This window comes from Carettochelys insculpta, chromosome 1 (assembly GCF_033958435.1).
Source record: "Carettochelys insculpta isolate YL-2023 chromosome 1, ASM3395843v1, whole genome shotgun sequence".
Lineage (NCBI taxonomy): Eukaryota > Metazoa > Chordata > Testudines > Carettochelyidae > Carettochelys > Carettochelys insculpta.
The window spans coordinates 43,870,024-43,879,326 of record NC_134137.1 but is presented as its reverse complement, the minus strand read 5'-3'; positions in this window follow the sequence as shown (position 1 = coordinate 43,879,326).

Here is a 9,303-nt window from a genome sequence, read left to right as displayed (position 1 = left end):
CGCCGCCACGCGGCTCGTCCAGATGGGGCTCCTTTTCGAAAGGACCCCAGCTACTTTGAAGTCCTCTTATTCCTATGAGCAGATGGGAATAAGGGGACTTCAAAGTAGGTGGGGTCCTTTCGAAAAGGAGCCCCGTCTGGACGAGCCGCGTGGCAGCGAGCCGCGTCAATTTCGAAGTGCTGCAGCCGCCCACTTGCTAATGAGGCTTTGAATATGTATTTCAGCACTTCATTAGTAAACTTCGAAATGGCCATTTGAATGGCCATTTCGAAGTTTTTGGCTAGTGTAGACATAGCCACACAGAGCATAATGAAAATAGTACCTTAATACAAGACAAACAAGAGAGAGACTAGTACTGGGGGGTGAAATGGGGTTGATGGTCTGATTACATCTGATGGCAAAGCTTTACATAAGGACATCCAGGAACACAGCCTGGGACAACGTTAGCGTGTTTAAAAATCTTTTAAATGAAGCAGGCCTGTAAATGTCAAGTATCGCTCACCACCATAGAACAACCCAAGGAACAAAAAGCCTCAAGAGGACATAAAAGTGGCCTGGGAGATGTGCTGCTGATTCCAGACAAGTTTCCTACAGCTCCCTGGTGAAATATCAAAGCTCTCCTTCCTTGATGAAGTCAAATGGAGCTACCACCCACTGCCTTTCCATGGAGATGAATTGCCAATACAGCCTGGCCACAAACAGCATTTGCCACCACTTAAACCCTAAATATAACAACTCCAGTACGCCTGCTTTTCAGCTGCATATGTTACCCCATGCTCCTGGCGAGTTCAGTGGCCCAGCATGAACAGGAGTAAATGGGGATTAGAAGCGCATTGGACTCCTGGGCTACGTCTACACGTGCACCCAACTTCGAAATAGCTTATTTCGATGTTGCGACATCGAAATAGGCTATTTCGATGAATAACGTCTACACGTCCTCCAGGGCTGGCAACGTCGATGTTCAACTTCGACGTTGCTCAGCCCAACATCGAAATAGGCACAACGAGGGAACGTCTACACGGCAAAGTAGCACACATCGAAATAAGGGAGCCAGGCACAGCTGCAGACAGGGTCACGGGGCGGACTCAACAGCAAGCCGCTCCCTTAAAGGGCCCCTCCCAGACACACTTTCATTAAACAGTGCAAGATACACAGAGCCAACAACTAGTTGCAGACCCTGTATATACAGCACGGACCCCCAGCTGCAGCAGCAGCAGCCAGAAGCCCTGGGCTAAGGGCTGCTGCCCACGGTGACCACAGAGCCCCGCAAGGGCTGGAGAGAGAGTATCTCTCAACCCCCCAGCTGATGGCCGCCATGGAGGACCCCGCTATTTCGATGTTGCGGGACGCGGATCGTCTACACGTCCCTACTTCGATGTTGAACGTCGAAGTAGGGCGCTATTCCCATCCGCTCATGGGGATAGCGACTTCGACGTCTCGCCGCCTAACGTCGATTTCAACTTCGAAATAGCGCCCAACACGTGTAGACGTGACGGGCGCTATTTCGAAGTTACTGCCGCTACTTCGAAGTAGCGTGCACGTGTAGACGCAGCCCTGGAGACATATAGTTTGATGGTATAGCATTGCAGCTCCTAAACTCCCTGCCTGCCAGTCCCCAGGCAGTAACGAGAAAAAGGCAAGTCTTTCCTTCTCTCAAGCTGGGGTTGCAAAATAAGGAGACTTTGTGTGTGTGTATGTGGCTTGGTCCTTTTAATGCTATCTTGTCATCCAGATAAGATCAGAACAGCTCATTCTACCACAGCTGACTGCTGCCTTGAGAAAGGTACGTCAGAGAGATGTTTGGAAGGGTTTTGCTTCTAAATACGATGGAGCTAAACAGAATATAATTGGAACATTTATTATGAGTTTCCCTATTAGAAACCCAGGCAGGAGTAGTTAATGCCAGAGAAAAGCTAGAAGCCTATTTTTTGTGAGGTGATCCCTGTTTTATGGCTGTCACAGGCAATCACAGGTTTTCTTTGCATTGTTGTCTTTGTAGCTGTGAATGCCTGCGCACCGGGCAGGAGGCTGAAAAAAACTCATGTCACAATAAAAATAATCTCCATGTCTATCCAGGTCTGTATTGAGATTTATGAACTATAGGCTTAACCCTACAGTTGCTGCTCCTGGGATCTAAACATTACCTCAGAATCAGTGTTTTCATTTTTTTTCTTTTTTCAAAAAAAAGCAATTCTGTAGCCCAACGGGTGTGAAGAAAAGTTTCATTATAACTTACCTGGGTTTGCAGAGAGCCTGAGACGAAAGGTCTGAGCAGTAAAAATTGGCCCGTGCCTCTGAATAGGATGTTAATCACTGCTTTTGGTTGGCCCTACCAACGCCACTCAGAGAAGGAGGAGGAAGGAGAAGAGTGCAGCAAGCCCCGTCCATCCAACCAGCTATTGCAGCTGTCCAGGTATATGTTTTGGGATGTTCCTGCTGCCAAAAGAGGTAGGTGGCACCTGCTGCTATTCTTCGGCACTGGGGAAGAAAGGTGTATGGTGCCATTGCCTTTGACTCTCTGGGGGTGGGGTCCACCGTCATCACCACTCCTGCTGTATGCATGGGGTGCATGTTGTGTCTAGGACTCTGCATTGTCTTAATCCTGTCCTGTCTGTCCCCCCCTCCCCCCCAAATCTGCACCTAAGAGTTCCCAGAAGACACTGTCAGGATATTTTGGTCAAAGGCAGCTACAGTGAAATTTTCAGTTGTGCTATACAATGTTTCCTCTAATTGTTAGTGGGTGGAATAAATTTTATTATGTGCACTGAGGCATGTTCAGCTGCACACCACCCATAGAAATACATGGAGCCTGTGGGCAGCTGTGGGTGTTCTGCTAATCATCTGGGCAGCACCTGAATCTCTCCTGGGTGGACACCCAACATGTTGATCTGGCCATGAGGTAAGTTTGTATCTTAAAACAACATGCTGCCTATAGAAATATTTGAGACTACACGGTGGAACTCAGACTGTGTGAGGCAGAGCACAGAAGCTTGTGCTCCGGTTGCCAAAAATTCTGCACTCAGGGTCAGTATCTTACGGTTTTCATGGTACCTTTGAAACTCCAGCTTCAAGTTACACAATTGGGAACAAAGATATTGGACTTTGTTGCTTCTGCCTTCCCATGGGTGAAAGCAGAAGCCTGGATCACATGATTAGTTTTAAAACAAAAAGCAGTCAAGTAGCACTTTAAAGACTAGCAAAATAGTTTCTTAGGTGAGCTTTCGTGGGACAGACCCACTTCTTCAGACCATAGCCAGACCAGAACAGACTCAATATTTAAGGCACAGAGAACCAAAAACAGTAATCAAGGAGGACAAATCAGAAAAAGATAATCAAGGTGAGCAAATCACAGAGTGGAGGGATTGGGGGAAGGTCAAGAATTAGATTGACCCAAGTATGCAGATGATTAGTTTTGTCTTAATAATAGCCCCAAGGTGTGGCCCAATGGCACTGGTAAGGTCCAGACTTTGGGCTCCCACATGCCAGCCCACAGCTTGTAAGTTTTCAGATCAGTACTATTGTCACTTACTCTGTTTTCAATATTCCACTTACCATTTGTAAGGCCTCTTGACAAGTTTATTTGACAGCTGTCCCACTCATTGTCTTGACTATAAGGCAGCCCGTATTGTCAGAACTTTTAGGTGCACTAAATACAGCCTCAGGATAGCCCCACGTGCTGTATTCCAAATCAGATGGATTTCCCCAGTTAAACAAGAGGAGAAACGATGTGCAGCAATAATGGGCTAATTGTGGTAACTTAAAAAGCTGCTTAATGGACCTCTGTGGCTAATGTTCATAATAAGGGCCATAGCTGCCACGAAGGGAACCAGGGACTAGTACAGCCTCAAGTGATTGATCTGGATCACCTGCAGTAAAGAAGGCTGGGTTTATTTTATGTTTTTTAAATGTTTTGGTGTTTTAGTCAGCAAAAAATATCACTTCTCTGTAGATCAAAGCAGCAAAACTCCATTGGCTGACACTATATCTTATAAATGTATTTTAACACTTGGTATTGACAACTAATTCTTTATAATGTGTCTGAAATTGTTCAACATCCAGCTAAGAAAATTAATATGTCTAGGTGCTTGTTAGTTTGTTGGAACTTTAGTTTGAAACATTCCAGAGCTTAATTTATGTCTGATGTGTTCAAAAACACAGCAGATTTCAATAGAAAAGACAGGCTGCATCTACACAATGACAAAAATTTGAATTTAATTCAGTTAGCTCAATTTTACCACAACTGTCTTCACTGCAAAGACCATTAATTAGCTTGATTTTGGTGCACTAATCTCAGAATTACAATATCGTCATTACATGAGGGGTGTAGCGTCAAGCTCGAATTCCCGGCGTCCCGTATGTAACCTGCAATGCTCTCCCAGTGCTCTGCTCTGGCCACTGCTCTCCCGTAACAGGAAGACCGTGAATTTCCAAGTGGGAGCGGTGAGCCTTTAGCCAGGGGCTCATGTTAGTATGAGAGCCTGAGAAACATCTTCTTTCTATGCTCTTAGCACAGTGAGTGCATCTACCCATTCAAACAGCCCCTGCAGGGAGTTCTTGACTCTGTCTGCATATTTGCTATATTTTTGTGCGCTGCTTGGTGCCAGCCCCCACCCCGTCATACCATGTGTCTTGCTGGGGGTCGTGCTTGCATAACACACCAAGAAACTTCTTCTCAGAGGTTTACATTTGTGTGCGAACCCCCTTCCTTTCCCCACAGGCGCACACAGTCTGGGACTTTCCTGCGCTCAGCCACAACATGTGGGTAGCCCCTTGCTCAACCCAATAAAAGGATGTGCCTGCCGTTTGGTGCTGACCATGCTGCCAGTTGTGTGTTTAGGGCTCTAAAGGCAGGAAAGATTCTGAGCTTTGCTGCCGCTGTGGGGAAGGACCACCTCAACTGACCTCTCAACTACTGGCCCCTCCTTCGCCCATTTCGAGCCATGCTGCCACTGCGGAAAAGTCTCCACAGGTGGCTCAGGGGCTTGCTGCTGCTGGGGAAGGACCACCTCAACTGGCCCTCCCTCCACTGAACACCCCCCCCTTGGCCCATACTGGGGCTTGCTGCCTCCAGGGAAAAGTCTCCCCTAGCAGCTAAGAAAATCAGGGTTTGGCTGCTGCCGTGGGGTAGGACCACCTCAACTGGCCCCCCACTGCACACCCCTCCATGGCCCATACCGGTGCTTGCTGCTGCTGGTGAAAAGGTCTCCGAGCGTGGCTAAAGGACTTGCTGCTGCCGGGGAAGGACCACCTCAATTGGTCCTCCACTGGACCATCTTCCCACTTGGCCCATACCGGGGCTTGCTGCCACCAGGGAAAAGTCTACCCTGGTGGCTAAGGGGCTTGCTGCCACTGGGGAGGGACAACTTCAACTGCCCCCCCCCCGCACCCCACTTTAGCGCATACTGGGGCTTGCTGCCACTGGTGGTGAAACAAAAATTTCTTTTTTCCTGCACTTTTCTCTCCTCTTTCTTCTCACTTTAAAAAACAGTCCGGGCCCCTACATTATTTTCAGGGATCACATTCATGCAATGATGGGAGGTGGGACACTCAGTGGATAGCCGCTTGCGAACACAGTTGTTGCACACTTGTGGGCAATGTAATGGCATCGGAAACCAAACATTCTTGTTTCCTACACTTTTCTAACAGTTTTCTTCTCACTTTACAAAACAGTTTGCGCCCTTGTTTTATTATCAGGGATCGCATGGACTGATGAGAGGTGGGATACTCAGGGGATGGGCAGCTCAGAAAACAATCGAAGCCTTATAGTGCACGTGAAAGCCAAAGACTCTCCCCAGTACCAATATAGTGAAGGAGAAAACCAAATATTCATTTTCCTACACTTTCCTATCCTCTTCCTTCACACTTTAAAAACCAGTCTGGACCCCTGCATTCAGGCATGCAGGCAATGATGTGGAACAAAAGGATGGCCAGTTGAGAAAACAGTTGCTGCAGCTGTGTTAGCAATGTAATGTGGGGGGAAACCAGAAATTCTTTCTTTCAATTTTGAGGGTCTCTGCATTATTTCCAGAGATCGACATATTTTCAGGGATTGGGAGGGGAATGATGAAAATGCAATGGGGGAAGATAACATCAAGGCCAGCGAGCATACCTAGAATGCTATGGGGATGAGGGAACTGTGGGATAGCTTCCCACAATGCACTACTACAACAGTTGATGTCAGCCAATTTGTGTGTGGCAGCAATGACTTGACTTTGCAGGGAGCATCATGGAAGTGAGGATGGTCAAAATCGAACTTATAAATTCCAGAATTAGAAAATCGATATAAATAAATTTGATTTTATTTCAGGCCCTTTCTACACATGCCACTTGTTCTGGAAGCAGCATGCTAATGAACAGCCTGGAAAATGTTAAGGAGGCATGGTGTTAGCTGGTGGCCTGGTGAGATATCACGTATGCCTTCACTTCATCCGAGTCCTTAACTGCTAGGACAGACGGTCCCTTCACAGTGGGCAGCCAGGGAGGCTGATGGATGCCCCAAGGATTCTCACCTGAGTCTTTAGCTGCTAGGACACACAGTCCCCTCACAGCGGGCAGCCAGAGAGCCTGACGGGTGTCCCAAGAGTCTGCTCCATGGAGGCGACACAACTCAATGCCCAGCTCTCAGTACAGCTTACCAGTGACCATGCTAATGCAGCCAAGACTAGCTGGGGTTCTTTGTGTGTGTTCGGTTTAATACAGTTACAGGAGGAGTCAGGCTGAAACTTCAACAGTGACTATTAGACAAGAAAACTTAACTCTTATGGTTACAAGGCTATTGCTTCACTTGTTTGGTTACAAGTAACTTACATATAGCAAAATAACTTTAGCTGACATCTATTCTTGAATGCGTACAAAAGGAAAACACATAGCAGGTATAATTCTCACCCCTGCATTACTCGACTTTGGCGTGGCCAGCACCTTTCATGCCAACCCTTGGGAAGAAGAAGTACGAGGAGGGACCTCGGGAGGCAAAGACCTTCCTGACTGGCAGGTATATGTAATTGGAGCTCAATTAGAGTGGGCTGCCGGACCCTTCTTTATACCCCTTGGGTCATGTACACTCTTCCTTATCTTAAAGATGCCAATTGTGTTAGATCATCTTTGTGACGCCAGTTCTCACAGAGGGGTTACAGAGACTTAATTTACACCTGTGAGGTGAAGATAACTTACGCATTCTTTCCTTATGGGCATGAGATTCCTCTCCTGGGACGGTGTGTAGGCGTATCAATTGCCAGTACCAGCCAAGGGCAGACTGAGGCCCCAGTCGTCGGCTAGCCCGTTTGTCTTTGTTGTCTGGTTTCTGTCTGTTGTTCAGGGTCATGATAAGGCAGCACATCTGCTTCCCTGAAGTATTAAAGACAGCTCTCTCTCTCTCGTGATCCAAGAGGGAGGGGGGGAGGGGGGTTTCTGTCTGGCTACACATGGATGTAAGTTTCTGGCACCTCATTAGCATACGGTCACGTGATTCGGAGTCTGGAAGAAGCTCTTCCAGACTCTAAAATAGCTGTGTAGAAGCGTGACCCCCGGGGATCTCCCAGAAGGAAATCTTCCTTCCAGAAGCACCCCTCTTCTTGAGCATTTTCAGGCAGATGGCCTACCAGAAGGAGGATCTACTTTCGGGAGATCCCCCGGGGGCTGTGCTTCTACACAGCTATTTTGGAGTCTGGAAGAGCTTCTTCTGGACTGAATCATGTGACCATATGTCAATGAGGCGCCGGAAATTTACGTCCATGCCTCATTAGCATTTTCTGGGTTGTTCACTAGCATGCTGCTTCCGGAACAAGTAGCATGTGTAGAAATGGGCTCATAGTGTAGATGCAGCCTTAGATAATCTAAACAGGAAAGAATAGGGAGTAGCAATGGTTTTGTTGCTTGAGTTTATGTTACAACATGCTGGATAGAGAAACACCCAAGTTTTGTGTATTTGTAATTACCCTTTAACAAAGCAGCATAATGTGAAAAGAATCTTTCAGCACTTGCACTGGGAAGAGACTCCAAGACAACTACAGTATTTGTCAAATCTGGAAAACATTCTGTGATGTCTGCTAGTGCTCATTGGTGATGTTTTCATTCAGCTTGACAAAGCCGATCCCTTGCTTGCACTTCTCAAAGGGGCAATTTCCCATCACGATTTAAACCATGTGTTAATGTGCCGAATTTGAATATAAAGTGGACGAGCTGACTTTTATATTCAAATTTGGCACATTAACACATGGCTTAAATCGTGATGGGAACTTTCTGAGTCACTATAGGGGCTCGTCTGCATACTTGGCTCAGTCTAATTCTTGATCTTCCCCCCGACCCCTCCACTCTCGGATTTGCTCACCTTGATTATCTTTTTCTGATTTGTCCTCCTTGCTTACTGTTTTTGGTTCTCTGTGTCTTAAATATTGAGTCTGTTCTGGTCTGGGTATGGTCTGAAGAAGTGGGTCTGTCCCACGAAAGCTCACCTAATAAACTATTTTGCTAGTCTTTAAAGTGCTACTTGACTGCTTTTTGTTTTGATATTTCCACTTAGGATGTTTGACTGTAGTGGTGAATTTGTTTTCTTGAGAGCCATGATTGATACAAGAAATGAAAGGTACTGCCAAAACACAGGAATACATTTTAGCTGAACTACTAAAGCCAGATATATTAAGCTGCCTCTGAGCATTATGCAACAGCTGTAGTCTCAAATCCTGTTTTTTAATGGTTGCACAGCTATTGGCAGAGTTAGGAAGGGTGAAAAGCAATGATACGGGAAGCACTGTGACATTCTCTCTTTGTCTTGCTCTCTTTTCCATCAAACCCTTGATCTTTGCAGGCATAGCCATGTGCTGGTACTCAGTATCTTGGTCCTTTTCAGAAATACACGCATTCATAAGATTAAGACTGTAACGACACCCTCCCACAGTTTACATTTAACACACAAATAATGACCGGCATGATAAGAAGAAAACGTTTGCAAGTTATCTATCTCTGTGTGTATTTTGACGCAATGTAAAAGGTATATATAAAAAAGGAGTTGAACAAAATAGGTAAAGCAGTAGCTGAAAGGTGTTGAAATGGGAGCAAGGAGTTGCAATGACAATACAGGAAAGACTGTAGAAGTTCACACTTCAGCTCTTCACTGAAAAATGCTTAGGAAGTAAAAGAGGACAAACAGGAAGTAGACTGGGGCTTCACTGTATTTTTGTACACACACATATTCTCAGTTCACTGGAAGCAATATTACTATGATGTCACTTACCACTTAAATGTTGTGGTGCATTTTATCAAGTGTAATTTGCTTCAAGATTCTTGCTCAAGTTTTACAGAAACATG